This window comes from Taudactylus pleione, unplaced genomic scaffold, assembly GCF_031769625.1.
Source record: "Taudactylus pleione unplaced genomic scaffold, aTauple2 ptg000350l, whole genome shotgun sequence".
Classification (NCBI taxonomy): domain Eukaryota; kingdom Metazoa; phylum Chordata; class Amphibia; order Anura; family Myobatrachidae; genus Taudactylus; species Taudactylus pleione.
In genome coordinates this window covers 1,151,566-1,169,869 of record NW_028284751.1, presented here as the reverse complement: position 1 = coordinate 1,169,869, position 18,304 = coordinate 1,151,566, and the positions used below count along the sequence as shown (strand labels likewise).

At 48.6% G+C, this 18,304-nt stretch overlaps 1 protein-coding gene across 2 annotated transcripts in view; it reads right to left on the bottom strand.

Moving 5' to 3' along the window:
- GNG2 (G protein subunit gamma 2) overlaps positions 1–18,304 on the bottom strand; it is a 77,660-nt gene that overhangs the window by 18,089 nt on the left and 41,267 nt on the right. Inside the window, exon 3 of one of the 2 annotated variants that reach the window (XM_088444165.1) lies at positions 850–910. The exons of the other annotated variant lie outside the window; for it this stretch is intronic. The gene's annotated coding sequence lies outside the window, so the exon portion shown is untranslated. The remainder of the gene's footprint in view (positions 1–849; positions 911–18,304) is intronic. 2 annotated transcript variants of the gene reach the window in all.

Sequence of the window (18,304 nt, the reverse complement as noted above, 5' to 3'; positions counted from 1 at the left end):
CGCCCCCCTTGTCGCATGCGCCGGCTAATAGTCGCACATGTGCACTGTGCTCCGGGGAGCCAAACCAGGGCGTCACACTGCTTCCAGCACCTCGCCAGGACGAGTTCTTATCGGAGCCCAGAGGTTGTTTAGTAAATTTGCATGAAGATATTCATCTTCACTTTATGAATTTACTAAAAAAAATATTCATGACTTCCTAAAAATGTGGATTGTGCTAAATATGCCCCAATGTGTTGCAAACCTACAGCTCTACATCATCCACTAAGATTCAACTTTACCCAACTAGCAGGACCACAGGGGGCTCATGTACGGCATATGAATCCCCCAGGAGAGGGCGGGGTGACCTCCTGATCTAAGGAGTTCCCTGTGCCTTATCCTGTTCAGGGAGGGGGGCAGACACAGGACCTCTGTAGTCCTAGTTAAGGCATGGACAGATCTATAATGGGTGCAGGGTATCCAGGGGAGCCCACACCAGACAATCTGCGCCCATAGACAATACTTTCTGTCGGCACAGCAGAAATCACCGGAAAAATGTCATGGATGCCATTTTCCCAAAGATTTTGGCATGTACAATTACCGGGACACTGGCCAGGCTGCCATGTTCCTGGAGATCTGTGCAGCAGACACAGTAGACAGTGACATAGCGCCAGAGTGCACTGGCGAATGTGCTAGCAAAATAGAGGTGAATACGCGCGGAGACCGCAGACGAGCCACCTCCTCTCTTAAGCTGTCTCCGAGTTAAGGGAAGGGGGGTCCTGAAGGATACGGAGAGGAAATATATCAGCACTGCAAAGAAAACGCGTATGTAAGGAATATACCCAGCTTGAATATAGTCACAAAGAGTTTTACCAAAAAAGGGGTCAGTATTCTTTTTTTTCTGTCACACTTTTCCAACCTCTTCGACTCTTATCTATGGAGAGAACATAAAAGACCGTATTACAATAGATCCTGGGAATAACATATAATGAGACCCATTTATCAACGCGTTTCATCATACGCAATGAGTGATAAAGCTCGCTGCGTATGCGAATGGTGCTCCAGCCAATCAGCTCCCAACTGTCATCTGTTTGAAAAATGACAGTTGGGAGCTGATTGGCTGGAGCATCATTTATCATACATAGATCGTTTTTATCACTCGTGAATGATAAAACGTGTTGATAAATGAGGCCCTAAGTCAGTAGTATAAGGTAAAATTGCATGTTGCCGACTTCAACCACAGAGCTCATTTCTATAGTTGCAAGAAGTGCTGATGTTATTTGACATGCAACTGTTTTTGTACAAGTTTTTTTTGTGTGTTCTCGTAAATCGGTCCTCAACGCCGTCGCTCGTCTCCGCTTCCTATCGTGACCCTCTGACTCCGCCTCTCCTCTTGGAGCTGCTCCTTCGCTGGCTTCCTCTTCCCATACAGAATCCAGTTTAAGCTACTCGCCCTCACTTTAACGGGAACTCAGGGCCTGATTCAGACCCGGTCGCAAGCGATGAGCGCTCGCAACCGGGTCGATGGTGGCCCACAGCGCATGCGCACGACGGAGCCGGCTCTGTAGTGCGCATGCGCGAGACCCGGCTAGCGACGGGCAATCCTCCGCTCCGGGTCTTGCACCAAAGGGGGCGAGCTGTCGATGTTGAGTGACAGCTCGCCCCCTGTGGTGGGCGGGCCGGGGGGGGTGGCTGCCCAAACTGAGGCGTTCCCATGTGATGTCAGTGGAGAGATTCCTGCTCTGTTAGAGCCGAAATCTCTCTGGGGCTTGTGGCCACTAGACCCTACCACAAGAGTTATCGTCGCAAGCCCGATGGTCGCGATGGTCTTGACCATCGCGAACATCATGGCCGCTCGCAATAGCTGTGGGTGGTCACCCACAGCTATGCGAGCGGCCAAGAGGCCGAACCAAAAAAAATAAAATAAAAACCGGCCCTGATACAGAGCCGCTCGCTCCCTCTCACACACATCTCAGTACATACTCCCTCCCACCCTATCCTTTCTTCCTCTGTCACCTCTATGTCCTGGGCTTCCCTGTGCTGCTCCCCTCCTATGGAACTTGCTCCCCAGCCCTAACTTTGTACAAGCAGTCACTTAACGTTCTCTATACATTATTTTCTTCTCATTATAATTTTGCCTTAACCCACCTGTTCTAGCTAAGAAAACTGCTAATAGGTTGGGAGACCTCATCCCTGCAGCCAGTTGATGCTCACAGCCCAAGGGGGCGATTCAGCAAGAACAGCAATTGCACAGCTGCACGCAGGCTATAGATATAGGATGTATGCACGCAGGCTATAGATATAGGATGTATGCACGCAGGCTATAGATATAGGATGTATGCACGCAGGCTATAGATATGATGTATGCACGCAGGCTATAGATATATGATGTATGCACGCAGGCTATAGATATATGATGTATGCACACAAGCTATACATATGATGTATGCACGCGGGCTATAGATATATGATGTATGCACGCAAGCTAAACATATGATGTATGCACGCAAGCTAAACATATGATGTAAGCACGCAAGCTATACATATGATGTAAGCACACAGGCTATAGATATATGATGTGTGCAGGCAGGCTATAGATATATGATGTGTGCAGGCAGGCTATAGATATATGATGTATGCAGGCAGGCTATAGATATATGATGTGTGCAGGCAGGCTATAGATATATGATGTGTGCAGGCAGGCTATAGATATAGGATGTATGCACGCAGGCTATAGATATAGGATGTATGCACGCAGGCTATAGATATAGGATGTATGCACGCAGGCTATAGATATGATGTATGCACGCAGGCTATAGATATATGATGTATGCACGCAGGCTATAGATATATGATGTATGCACACAAGCTATACATATGATGTATGCACGCGGGCTATAGATATATGATGTATGCACGCAAGCTAAACATATGATGTATGCACGCAAGCTAAACATATGATGTAAGCACGCAAGCTATACATATGATGTAAGCACACAGGCTATAGATATATGATGTGTGCAGGCAGGCTATAGATATATGATGTATGCAGGCAGGCTATAGATATATGATGTATGCAGGCAGGCTATAGATATATGATGTGTGCAGGCAGGCTATAGATATAGGATGTATGCACGCAGGCTATAGATATAGGATGTATGCACGCAGGCTATAGATATAGGATGTATGCACGCAGGCTATAGATATATGATGTAAGCACGCAGGCTATAGATATATGATGTATGCAGGCAGGCTATAGATATATGATGTATGCAGGCAGGCTATAGATATATGATGTGTGCAGGCAGGCTATAGATATAGGATGTATGCACGCAGGCTATAGATATAGGATGTATGCACGCAGGCTATAGATATATGATGTATGCACGCAAGCTATACATATGATGTATGCACGCAAGCTATAGATATATGATGTATGCACGCAAGCTAAACATATGATGTAAGCACGCAAGCTATACATATGATGTAAGCACACAGGCTATAGATATATGATGTAAGCACACAGGCTATAGATATATGATGTGTGCACGCAGGCTATAGATATATGATGTGTGCACGCAGGCTATAGATATATGATGTGTGCACGCAGGCTATAGATATATGATGTGTGCACGCAGGCTATAGATATATGATGTGTGCACGCAGGCTATAGATATATGATGTGTGCACGCAGGCTATAGATATATGATGTATGCAGGCAGGCTATAGATATATGATGTATGCACGCAGGCTATAGATATATGATGTATGCAGGCAGGCTATAGATATAGGATGTATGCACGCAAGCAATAGATATATGATGTATGCACGCAGGCAAAAGAAATATGATGTATGCACGCAGGCAAAAGAAATATGATGTATGCACGCAGGTTATAGATAGGTATGCACGCAGGCAGCTTTGCAATTCCGTCCTTGCCATTATGCAAATGCACCAGGAGGTGTACGACAGCCCCGGCTGCATTTGCGATCCCAGCACTGCGACGGAGGTCGTAAGCTGGGATCACCATCGCGACCATCAGTGGTCGATTGTCGCGATGGCCACCAGCCAGCCAAGTAAGCCTCAGCTTACTCAGGCTGACCGGCTTGCGAGGCCAGGACACTGGTCGACGCAGTCCCTGGCCTTGCCACTCCCGGAAAGCAGGACGGACATGTCCCCGTTTCAGGGGACGCCGGTCGACCCCGCACTGCCCCATAATCAGGCAGAGGCACAGAAGAGACTGCGTGCGACGACGCAGGATCCATTCTGCACACTCGCAGAATGGGTCCTGCGCACGGGCAGATTCCAGATAATCGGGAATCTGCGATCAGCATTGCACTTGCTTGTCCTGCTGAATCAGCCCCTAAGCCTGTTAAAAGTAAAACTCTCCCAAATGCATATGAGCACAGCAGCATTAAAGGGACTGCAGATAAAGGCATTACACGCCACAAGCGCTATGGCGTCGGACTACAGACAGTTGGATGTTATTGGGGGTTTATGGCAGAAAAAAAATAATAATTAAAATAAACTTGTGCGCCTCACCTTAAACAAAGGAACATTTACATTTCCGGGAAAGTTACCAACAAACACTTAAAGGCCCATTTATTAATGATCGCAATTCCAATGTGATCTGGGCGCGACATTACCGACCATGATCGCATTGCAAAAAAGCGATTATACTGGTGCAATGTATTAACCGGCACATGGGCTCCGAGAGGATGTGCCCGGAAAGCTCCCAGGGCTACTGCACCTGCATGGCCACCATTGCCAGGGAGGGTTCCGGGGGGGAACCCTCTCCCGGCTAATTATGCAAAGTATAGCCCATAGGCTACAGCGGCTGACGACATCTTCCGATGGCACTAGTTGCAGTGGCCAATCTCCAGAATGCATGGCATTCCGCAAGTTGGTCAATTTGGCAGCATCGCATCCCCCCAAAGAAACATATGGGGGGTCTGCGGCTGCCAGTGGGGATGGAGGGATCACAGCAGGTATCGGAGATACAGTACTAAATACTAAATATTTGCGGTTAACCCCCAAAACCCGGTGTTTTCGGGGATTGAGCCGCAGATGTGGGTACACATCTACACTGAACGATAATCATCTTCCAGGCAGCCAAGGGTCTCATTTTCATGTCGACCTTTTGACCCTGTCGACCATTTGTACCAGTCGACCTTCTTACATGTCGACCTTTAGTGTGTTGACCTTTTGTCTGTCTAACATCTGGCGTCTATCTAGACATGGTCTACCTTTTTACTGTAGATCTTTAGACCGGATCCCCATTGCAAAGTGGTCTATGGAGAGGGACAGCTATGTGTGTATTATTTACCTCGCCACTGTCGATCCCAGACATGGGGCCTATTTACTAAGCCTTGGATGGCGATAAAGTAACAGCCAATGAGCTCCTTACTGATGTCTTTCAAACACAGTCTGTGACATGGCAGTTAGGAGCCGATTGGCTGGTAGTTTATCTCCGTTCACTTTATCTCTATCCAAGGCTTAGTAAATAGACCCCATAATATATTGATCTTGCTGGTTCAGAGCCCTATGTGTTTGAGATAATGTGACAGCTACTGTAAATTGTAACCAATTAAAAATAAAAAAAATACGGTGAAGTGACCAAATGTGTGACATAAAAAGGCCACACTCGCCTACTTTCCTGGGACGTCTAGGACTGTGCCATACCTGTACACTTCAATCCCATGGGCAGGGGCATAACTAGGTATTTGAAGTTTGTAAGGGCCCCTATGTACCACCCAGTGGTAAAAAATGTATATAACATATGTAATTTGGTCTAGGAAGATAGGCCCCCCTCACAGGGGCGTTTTAAGAGAGGAGGGGGCCCGTGTGCACTCCTCGTGTGGGGCCCCCTCCTCTCTCCCTGGTGGCTGGCAGCCGACTGACGCGGCTGGCCAGCCACCGGAGCATTACTAGACTCCGGGGACTAGAGTGTGCCCGGATTCTACTGCACATGCGCAGAATACCGGAAAATGGCCGCGGCGGCCATTTTCCTGGTGTTCTGAGCAGCAGTGACACCCGACGCGGGACCTCGGACAGGTAAGTTTAAAAAAAAATATGGGTGCAGTGTATGCGGCGCGGGGCCCCGCACACACTGCACCATTATAGATATGCCACTGCCCCCTCAGCTCTGGGCCCCATAGCAGTTGCACCCCTTGCACCTATGGTAGTTATACCCATGGCCATGGGTGTGCAGGCCACCCTACACATTCTACTTTCTTCATAGCTCTGGCCACAGCACTGGCATTGATCGGTGAAGGCAGGTTAAGTACCAGGCAGCCGTGCTACCCCTCGACCTTGTGCCCTGGGCTGCAGAAACGCTTGTGCCACATTCAGTATGGTCCTGGTATGGGAGACTCCACAATTTTGGGGTCATTCTCCCAGATCCTACTTTTCAGTCTTATGAATTGTATTTGAGGCCTTAATTATGCGATTTATAATGTAGTTGATAGGAAACTATTTACAAAACCAATGTTTCTTTTATAAAAGCATCAAACCTTGGAGATATCATCTTGTATACAAATTTAGAGAAAAATCAGACCTCAGCGTGTGCTCATGTCCAATCTACTTGTAATTGCACATCAGATCGCAATTGTTTGCAAGTGCCCAAGAGACCGTACTTCAAAGATAAATACATTAAGGTTTTGATTTGCTCAATAACACCTGTCTGCCGTGCAATATCCCTAGGTTAATGTGTGTATTATAGATCAGTAACACTACAATGAACATTGACCTTTTGCAAACTAGAGCTGACTACCAACATTATTGCTTGGTTACAGATATATCACCGGCAGACTAGACACTCTGTACTCAAATTAAAGAGCTATTAAAATAGTTTCCTGGATCAATAGAATAACATGGGATATAATACTCTCACCTTAAGATGCTACATGAACACAGGGGGTCATTCAGGCTTTCCAACGCTCCGGGTCTCGCACCAAAGGGGGCGTGCTGTCAATGTTGATTGACAGCACGCCCCCTTTGGTGGGCGTGCCTGCCAGACGGAGGCGTTCCCATGGGAACGCCTACCGTCTGAAGCCGGCCCCACTGACATCACTAGTGATGTCAGTGGGAGTGATTTTGGCTCTGATAGAGCCAAAATCACTCCAGGGCTTGCGGCAGCGAGACCCTACCGCAGGGTCTCCGTCGCAAGCCCGATGGTCGCGATGGTCAAGACCATCGCGACCATCATCATGGACGCTCGCATATGCTGTGGGTGGTCACCCACCGCTATGCGAGCGGCCAGGAGGCCGCTCCATTTTCATGGAGGAGGGCCCTGATTCAGAGCGAGCGCTCTGGTCAGAGCGTTCGGCTCTGAATCAGGCCCACAGTTACATTGGGACGTCTATGCAGTTTTCAAAACCTTACAGAGCAAGTGAAGCCATCACAATGTTCATATATGTGTATTGAATCTTTAATATGAAGTAACTAGGGTAAATGTCCACTATGCTCTGTATGGAGAGAGTACATTAATATAAAAGATTGAGCCCCACTTGTCATTCCCGCTTACCAGCCACTGCTAAATACTGTATGCTAAAAATGTATTTCTCTATGTGTGCTTTAGAATTCAATGATACTGTTCTTAAAGGTTACCAGGTGCGTTCCATAGGTATGAATCCATTCCTATTATTGTTATAGCGTGCTACTGTTTTTGGAAGCAGCTAGTTTTGTAACAAACTAAGGGGTCTATTTACTAAGCAGTGTTAGGAGACAGAGTGAAAAGTGATAAGAAGGTGATAAGGTGCCAGCCAATCAGCTCCCAACTGTCATTTTTCAAACACAGCCTGTGAGATGACAGTTGGGAGCTAATTGGCCGGCACCTTATCACTTTCTTATCACTTTTCACTCTGTCTCCTAACACTGCTTAGTAAATAGACCCCTAAGGGCCTCATTTATCAACGAGTTTATCACTCAAAACTAGTGATAAATATCACTTTTTATGATAAATGGTGCTCAGCCAATCAGCCCCCAACTGTCAACTGTTAGAAAAATGACAGTTGGGAGCCGATTGGCTGGAGCACCATTTATCATACACTGTGACATTTATCACTAGTTTTGAGTGATAAACTCGTTGATAAATGAGGCTGTTACGATAGGAAAACATGTCAAATAGAACGGTCTCAGTGCGGGAAGGGGGGAAGGAGCCATCTGTACAACTGCATTCCTTAGTTAGTAAGGGGCGGTGATCGCCCCTTTTTATTCTGCATGTCTGTGATCCCAATTTTAGAATATGCTTGCTCCATGGTAAACAAAACTACTGGAGAAATGAGCCGAGCATACCCTTAAAGTTCTTGTCCACTAATTGGCCCAGACAAAACTAGTCTGGATTGTTTGCTTAATTACACCTCCGCCTCTCCCAGATTGGCTGCCGCACTCAGATCTAAGCAAGGATTGCTGCAGTATTCTAAGTTAGGGATGACAGTCTGTGGGTTAACCATCAACCATTAGTGGTTAACCTCGATGGTATGAAACCATCGTCGGGAACCATCAATGGTTTTGTCTACCTATGGTTATTCCTGCCATATTATTCACAGAACAGTGGGTCAAACAGTGGTGGGGATGAAGCTTTGTGGGCCGTCTTTGGGGTGGGGGACAGAGCTATGCTCCATGTCCCGGCACCAGGGAGGGGAAAAAAAAACACTGCAGGGCTCTGTGCCATTGAAGGCAGAGAACTACTTGCCATAGATGGCAAAATCATCGGTGATTAGCCATCAATGGTTGTTAATAATCGATGGGTCGATGGCCATCCCTATTCCAAGTAATTATTACAATTTATGGCAGTGGTGGACAAGTGTGTCTACAGCCCAGGTGGGGTGTGAAAGCCAGGCCGTCAGGCCAGTGGGCCTTGAATCTGAGAAGACCAAGAGGCCAGTGTATATACTTGCATGCAGCAGGGAGGACCACAAGAGAGACTGGTCTTTACGTGCGAGACAGGACTAAAGACTGAGGGCCTGATTCTGTAAGGATCGCAATTGCAAAGCTGCACGCAGGCTATAGATATATGATGTATGCACACAGGCTATAGATATGATGTATGCATGCAGGCAGCTTTCTAATTGCGATCCTTGCAGATATGGTAATACAGCAGGAGGCATCACGCCTCCTGTGCATTACTTATCCGAGAAGCGTTGTCCAACGCAGCATCGGATAAACTGCGTAACATTGGCCGGCTAAGGTGACCCATGGGGGCACACAGCCGGCTGCCACAGTTGAAAGGAAGAGGCCAGGAAACCTCCATCAGCAGACGGAGATCCTGGTCTCTTCCCTTCCCTTACCCCCCCCCCCCCCAAACTCATACTTACTGACTTTTAGCTCTCTCCTTCCGGGAGGGAGCTGTAGGGCTTCCACTGCAGGGGGGCGTGTTGTAGCAAAAGGGGGCGGGGTATGGGTGTGACAGCGTGATCGCGTCATCATAGCCCCGCCCCCTCTTCACAATGCAGATATTAACGGCAATGTGAACCCTGCCAGCCCCTCCGCTGGCGAGATATATTTCGGGTAACGGAGGCTGCCACTGCCCCCTCCCCGCTCCCAATCACTGACAGTCTGCTGCCAGTTTACATGCGGCCTCGCAGACCCGATCTGCACATGCGCAGAACGGGTCATGCGCCTGCTCAGATTCCCGAACATCAGGAATGTGCATGCACTGCTGAATCAGGCTCTGAGGGCCCCAATAATTAACATGATGAATAGGCCCCCGAAATGGTTATGTTTACAGATTAGCTGCCCTGTTAGTCAGGGTTCAAGCAGTGAGGTAGTGCCCTAAATGGGGGCTAGGTTTTTGATATCTTGTCTCTGGATGCTGACAGTAAAACGCAAATTTATTTTACAACCTGAAAAGCTGCGTGTGAACACTTATTTAAGCACCTAGACACTGCACCACTGACCCCTCTACTGAGCTAATTACCCCAGAATAAACACAACACACATACATAGTGTACATGTATATATATATTATGTGATTCTCATAGAATCATGTCTAAATGGATCCACCACCTCCCCACAGACCTGCGAATAGTGGCATGATGGTGCAAGGGGGCGGGGCCACAATCATGGGGAAAATTTTTTTTTTCTTCAGTAAGTTTTCTGGGCACTCAGAACCCCCCCCCCCCCTGTGTGCGCCACTGGCTATGTGTAACAATGACACTTGTACCCTTTAGAAGGTTTGATAAATCAAATAAATAATGGACACCACGTCAGCACAATGAACAGAGGAGGACACAAAACAGCTTCTAACCTGCATCTTCATTTGAATGTCACTTTGCTGCTATACATAGGGCGCGATTGGATGTATGCATGAGAAGTTGCTGACCCAACGACTCTACACAGCAGCTTCTCCCCACTCTTCTCGGTTACACTGATGCTGTGCTGACCTTGTGTCACAGCCATGCTATTGTCAATCCCTCCTGCATTTATTACTCTACAAATACAAACCTTTGCCCCCTTCCAAATCTACCCTTTCAACAAACATAAATGCGAAGTGCCGACAGTCCTCGTTCATTAAGCAGTTTGCGTGGCAAGTTTGTAGCTCTGAAACCACTGGGATGTGTGTGTTACAATTAACTTGCTTTCCTATTACGCCAGATTGTCATTTCGTATTATCTGAGAATATCAACGTTCGGTATCCAAGTGTGAAACGAGCCCTTTTAGCGAATGTTCTAATTGCCAATGGATCTGGCTTGGCAGATGGTCTCCTTCTAGGATACAGCCTCATTATCCAATTAAGCATAGCTAAAGGTTTCCTTTGGGAGTGCTTATACCCCACTGAGTTCTTAAGACGACTTATAAGATGTTGCAGGACTTGCTGAGGGGCTGTTTACAGATTTCATTACCTCGGCCGGGCCCCCTGGGAATGGATAACCACTGCTTACTTTAATGGTGGTGGGGGCATTAATTCAGCGCTTTGGTTAAATAAAAAATAAAACAAAAACAAAATGGAAAATGGATCTCCTATACATAGCAAACAAAAGAAGCTTGCTCCACGAAGGGAACCTGGGGAGGTAGGGATGTAATTTCTTGCCCTCTAACCTAAGCCAGGTAGACACAATGCGATCAGTCTTAGGATGTATCGTTCCGTCGCGGATTGTACATTCGATCGCACATGCACGGTGGTTGCTCATCGCATTGTCCCATCTCCTGTGCCGCACAGTAGACAATGCAATGAAAGACGCCATGCTAGTCAATGCAGCAAGGAACGATATATCGCGCAATCATACACAGGATTATGTAGCGTATATGCTTCATTGCGTCATGCCGTTGCTGGGTACACACGTCGTATAGTGCGTACCCAGCTTTAGTTCAGAACATCTAGGGCCCATTTACAAACGAAAAATAACCCCTTTAGCGCTCGCTAAAGCGGTTATGCCAGGTTTCTGTATTTAGTAAACAGCGGTAATCTTAGATTACCGTATCGCTCTCGCCAACATTTAGATGGCGAGAGCGATGCAGGCCCCATTGCCGGCAATGGAGACCCTGCGGTAAATTTCCGGCTTCAACGAAGCCTTCCAGGCACTGCCGGGTCTCCGTGTCATGCACATGCGCAAACGGACCATCACGCATAACACATGAGGCCTGTCGCTGGCAGCGTTAGGTGCCCAGCGGAGGACCTCGCTGAGGACTTCGACTTCGCTGGACCTCGCCGGAGGGGGTAAGTATTACTAAATAACAGTGGAATTTTCATTTGTATCACAGTGATACTAAACAAAAATTCCCTCTGGTATTTTGTTTCGTTTGTAAATGGGGCCCCTAGTACATCACATGGTCATGCTGGTTAGACGAATGTCAGACAGGGAACATGATCAAACTTTAGGCATACTCCCAACTGGGATTCGGTATGATACACATGCGCATGGCCGGCGGTACAATTCCCGGCAGCGCCATCCCGACATGTAAGGGTATTCTGATCATCTAGAAGGTAAGTACTTACTAACCTAACTCTACCCCCTAACCCCAACCCTCCTTTAGGGTGCCTAACCCCAACAACCCCCCCGTGCCTAACCCTAATCCCCCCTCTAAGTGCCTAAACCTAACCCCCCCCTTTCCCCGCCGCTTAAACATAAGTCCCCTGGGGGGGGGTGCCTAACCCTAACCTTCCCCCAGGGGTGCCTAACCCTCCCTCACCCTAGCCTAACCCTAACCTCCTGGGGGGGGGTGCCTATCCCTAACCTTCCCCCGGGGGTGCCTAACCCTAACCCTCCCTCACCCTAGCCTAAACCTAACCTCCTGGGGGGGTGCCTAATCCCGTTCCCCCCGGGAACCCTAAAGCTAGCCCTCCCCCCAGGCGGCTGTCCAAGCTCGGAATCCCTTCGATCGGGTTGCCGGGCGCTGGTCTCCCGGCGTAGGTCAGTTAACCCACGCCAGGATTCTGTAGTCTAGATGCCGCCGGCAGCATAAACGTATACCTCCCAAATGTCCTGATTCCAGCGGGACAGTCCTGTTTTATAAGCACTATCCTGCTATCCCACCCGCGTGCCGCAGTGTCCCGCGAGCAGGGGGGAAGTTGGAGAGAACACGGTGACATCGCTGCTCTGCAGAGTTGAGCAGCGGTTACTGGCTGACACACGCGTCATCCATATACACAGTGCCGGCTATGTTACAGACTGGGGGCTTGTCCAGCAGCTCCCGAAGCGCTGGGCAAGTGCCCAGCATGACGAAAATGGGGGGTGTGGCTCGCGGTAACGGCATCAAATCAATTACACCATTTTACATAGTAAGCCTTTCTGACCTATATCTGTTTGATACTTCTTCACAATTCAATGCACCCTGTCGCATCGCAACATACTATCATCATTGGGATGAATAAACCTAGATACAAGCTTATTAAATTGCTATTTTGCAACGCCTTGTTTTAATTTAATTCACTTTTTTCAACTACAACTTTATTTGGTTTTGATTAGTTTGATGTGAGCAGTCATCTTTCAAATAAACTATGTGCAGTAAATTTGTATTCAGTTATCAGCAACTGTTTGCAAGATGAGCCGAGAGTGGCTCCTGCGTTCTGCTAAAATGGGGTTACTAGCAGTGTGCTGTGGTATAGTATTTATAACATTCACAATGTCGACATGAGAAGGCCTATGGGGTCGCAGTGTCGACATTGAGAATGTCACCATGTTCATAATTACAATATTCAGCAGGTTAACATTTTATTTTTTCTGTAATTCTATCCCTAACCTTAAGCCTAATGGAAATGTTGACATTCTGAACGGAGACATTGTGACTGCACACCGTGCTGGGAATAGGAAGAGCTCTCTCATTAGACACATAACTATTACATTACTAGCTTTTGCCCACGGCTACGCCCACGATTAAATCGCTTCTGCCAAATTTTTTTTTGTATTTGAGGTGTTCTAGTTGTACTACTTTGCATAGGGGCCTTGTCGCAGGAGTGGCCCATGTGACTACCAGCGCTATACAGACTGGCGGCAGCAGTGCCTTCACCCACCACTCACACCAATGTCACTGTGTGCCCTGTGCACAGACTGCTATGTAACCTATACTATTCACCCACCACTCACACCAATGTCACTGTGTGTCCTGTGCACATACTACTATGTAACCTCTCCTATTCACCCACCACTCGCACCAATGTCACTGTGTGCCCTGTGCACAGGTTGCTATGTAACCTCTCCTATTCACCCACCACTCGCACCAATGTCACTGTGTGCCCTGTGCACAGGTTGCTATGTAACCTCTCCTATTCACCCACCACTCACACCTATGTCACTGTGTGCCCTGTGCACAGACTGCTATGTAACCTCTCCTATTCACCCACCTCTCACACCAATGTCACTGTGTGCCCATGTGCACAGACTGCTATATAGCCAATCCTATTCACCCACCACACACACCAATTTCACTGTGTGCCCTGTGCACAGACTGCTATGTAACCTCTCCTATTCACCCACCACTCACACCAATGTCACAGTGTGCCCTGTGCACAGACTGCTATGTAACCTCTCCTATTCACCCACCACTCACACCAATGTCACTGTGTGCCCTGTGCACAGGTTGCTATGTAACCTCTCCTATTCACCCACCACTCACACCAATGTCACTGTGTGCCCTGTGCACAGACTGCTATGTAACCTCCTATTCACCCACCACTCACACCAATGTCACAGTGTGTCCTGGGCACATACTACTATGTAACCTCTCCTAATCACCCACCACTCACACCAATGTCACTGTGTGCCCTGTGCACAGGTTGCTATGTAACCTATCCTATTCACCCACCACTCACACCTATGTCACTGTGTGCCCTGTGCACAGACTGCTATGTAACCTCTCCTATTCACCCACCTCTCACACCAATGTCACTGTGTGCCCATGTGCACAGACTGCTATATAGCCTATCCTATTCACCCACCAATTTCACTGTGTGCCCTGTGCACAGACTGCTATGTAGCCTCTCCTATTCACCCACCTCTCACACCAATGTCACTGTGTGCCCTGTGCACAGACTGCTATGTAACCTCTCCTATTCACCCACCACTCACACCTATGTCACTGTGTGCCCTGTGCACAGACTGCTATGTAACCTCTCCTATTCACCCACCTCTCACACCAATGTCACTGTGTGCCCATGTGCACAGACTGCTATGTAACCTATCCTATTCACCCACCACTCACACCAATGTCACAGTGTGCCCTGTGCACAGACTGCTATGTAACCTCTCCTATTCACCCACCACTCACACCAATGTCACTGTGTGCCCTGTGCACAGGTTGCTATGTAACCTCTCCTATTCACCCACCACTCACACCTATGTCACTGTGTGCCCTGTGCACAGACTGCTATGTAACCTCTCCTAGTCACCCACCACTCACACCAATGTCACTGTGTGCCCTGTGCACAGACTGCTATGTAACCTCTCCTATTCACCCACCACTCACACCAATGTCACTGTGTGCCCTGTGCACAGGTTGCTATGTAACCTCTCCTATTCACCCTCCACTCACACCTATGTCACTGTGTGCCCTGTGCACAGACTGCTATGTAACCTCTCCTAGTCACCCACCACTCACACCAATGTCACTGTGTGCCCTGTGCACAGACTGCTATGTAACCTCTCCTATTCACCCACCACTCACACCAATGTCACTGTGTGCCCTGTGCACAGGTTGCTATGTAACCTCTCCTATTCACCCACCACTCACACCTATGTCACTGTGTGCCCTGTGCACAGACTGCTATGTAACCTCTCCTAGTCACCCACCACTCACACCAATGTCACTGTGTGCCCTGTGCACAGACTGCTATGTAACCTCTCCTATTCACCCACCACTCACACCAATGTCACTGTGTGCCCTGTGCACAGGTTGCTATGTAACCTCTCCTATTCACCCACCACTCGCACCAATGTCACTGTGTGCCCTGTGCACAGACTGCTATGTAACCTCTCCTATTCACCCACCACTCACACCAATGTCACTGTGTGCCCTGTGCACAGACTGCTATGTAACCTCTCCTATTCACCCACCACTCACACCAATGTCACTGTGTGCCCTGTGCACAGACTGCTATGTAACCTCTCCTAGTCACCCACCACTCACACCAATGTCACTGTGTGCCCTGTGCACAGGTTGCTATGTAACCTCTCCTATTCACCCACCACTCGCACCAATGTCACTGTGTGCCCTGTGCACAGGTTGCTATGTAACCTCTCCTATTCACCCACCACTCACACCTATGTCACTGTGTGCCCTGTGCACAGACTGCTATGTAACCTCTCCTATTCACCCACCTCTCACACCAATGTCACTGTGTGCCCATGTGCACAGACTGCTATATAGCCAATCCTATTCACCCACCACACACACCAATTTCACTGTGTGCCCTGTGCACAGACTGCTATGTAGCCTCTCCTATTCACCCACCTCTCACACCAATGTCACTGTGTGCCCTGTGCACAGACTGCTATGTAACCTCTCCTATTCACCCACCACTCACACCTATGTCACTGTGTGCCCTGTGCACAGACTGCTATGTAACCTCTCCTATTCACCCACCACTCACACCAATGTCACAGTGTGCCCTGTGCACAGACTGCTATGTAACCTCTCCTATTCACCCACCACTCACACCAATGTCACTGTGTGCCCTGTGCACAGGTTGCTATGTAACCTCTCCTATTCACCCACCACTCACACCAATGTCACTGTGTGCCCTGTGCACAGACTGCTATGTAACCTCCTATTCACCCACCACTCACACCAATGTCACAGTGTGTCCTGGGCACATACTACTATGTAACCTCTCCTATTCACCCACCACTCACACCAATGTCACTGTGTGCCCTGTGCACAGGTTGCTATGTAACCTATCCTATTCACCCACCACTCACACCTATGTCACTGTGTGCCCTGTGCACAGACTGCTATGTAACCTCTCCTATTCACCCACCTCTCACACCAATGTCACTGTGTGCCCATGTGCACAGACTGCTATATAGCCTATCCTATTCACCCACCAATTTCACTGTGTGCCCTGTGCACAGACTGCTATGTAGCCTCTCCTATTCACCCACCTCTCACACCAATGTCACTGTGTGCCCTGTGCACAGACTGCTATGTAACCTCTCCTATTCACCCACCACTCACACCTATGTCACTGTGTGCCCTGTGCACAGACTGCTATGTAACCTCTCCTATTCACCCACCACTCACACCAATGTCACAGTGTGCCCTGTGCACAGACTGCTATGTAACCTCTCCTATTCACCCACCACTCACACCAATGTCACTGTGTGCCCTGTGCACAGGTTGCTATGTAACCTCTCCTATTCACCCACCACTCACACCTATGTCACTGTGTGCCCTGTGCACAGACTGCTATGTAACCTCTCCTAGTCACCCACCACTCACACCAATGTCACTGTGTGCCCTGTGCACAGACTGCTATGTAACCTCTCCTATTCACCCACCACTCACACCAATGTCACTGTGTGCCCTGTGCACAGGTTGCTATGTAACCTCTCCTATTCACCCACCACTCACACCTATGTCACTGTGTGCCCTGTGCACAGACTGCTATGTAACCTCTCCTAGTCACCCACCACTCACACCAATGTCACTGTGTGCCCTGTGCACAGACTGCTATGTAACCTCTCCTATTCACCCACCACTCACACCAATGTCACTGTGTGCCCTGTGCACAGGTTGCTATGTAACCTCTCCTATTCACCCACCACTCACACCTATGTCACTGTGTGCCCTGTGCACAGACTGCTATGTAACCTCTCCTAGTCACCCACCACTCACACCAATGTCACTGTGTGCCCTGTGCACAGACTGCTATGTAACCTCTCCTATTCACCCACCACTCACACCAATGTCACTGTGTGCCCTGTGCACAGGTTGCTATGTAACCTCTCCTATTCACCCACCACTCGCACCAATGTCACTGTGTGCCCTGTGCACAGACTGCTATGTAACCTCTCCTATTCACCCACCACTCACACCAATGTCACTGTGTGCCCTGTGCACAGACTGCTATGTAACCTCTCCTATTCACCCACCACTAACACCAATGTCACTGTGTGCCCTGTGCACAGGTTGCTATGTAACCTCTCCTATTCACCCACCACTCACACCAATGTCACTGTGTGCCCTGTGCACAGACTGCTATGTAACCTCTCCTATTCACCCACCACTCACACCAATGTCACTGTGTGCCCTGTGCACAGACTGCTATGTAACCTCTCCTAGTCACCCACCACTCACACCAATGTCACTGTGTGCCCTGTGCACAGGTTGCTATGTAACCTCTCCTATTCACCCACCACTCGCACCAATGTCACTGTGTGCCCATGTGCACAGGTTGCTATGTAGCCAATCCTATTCACCCACCACACACACCAATTTCACTGTGTGCCCTGTGCACAGACTGCTATGTAGCCTCTCCTATTCACCCACCTCTCACACCAATGTCACTGTGTGCCCTGTGCACAGACTGCTATGTAACCTCTCCTATTCACCCACCACTCACACCTATGTCACTGTGTGCCCTGTGCACAGACTGCTATGTAACCTCTCCTATTCACCCACCACTCACACCAATGTCACAGTGTGCCCTGTGCACAGACTGCTATGTAACCTCTCCTATTCACCCACCACTCACACCAATGTCACTGTGTGCCCTGTGCACAGGTTGCTATGTAACCTCTCCTATTCACCCACCACTCACACCAATGTCACTGTGTGCCCTGTGCACAGACTGCTATGTAACCTCCTATTCACCCACCACTCACACCAATGTCACAGTGTGTCCTGGGCACATACTACTATGTAACCTCTCCTATTCACCCACCACTCACACCA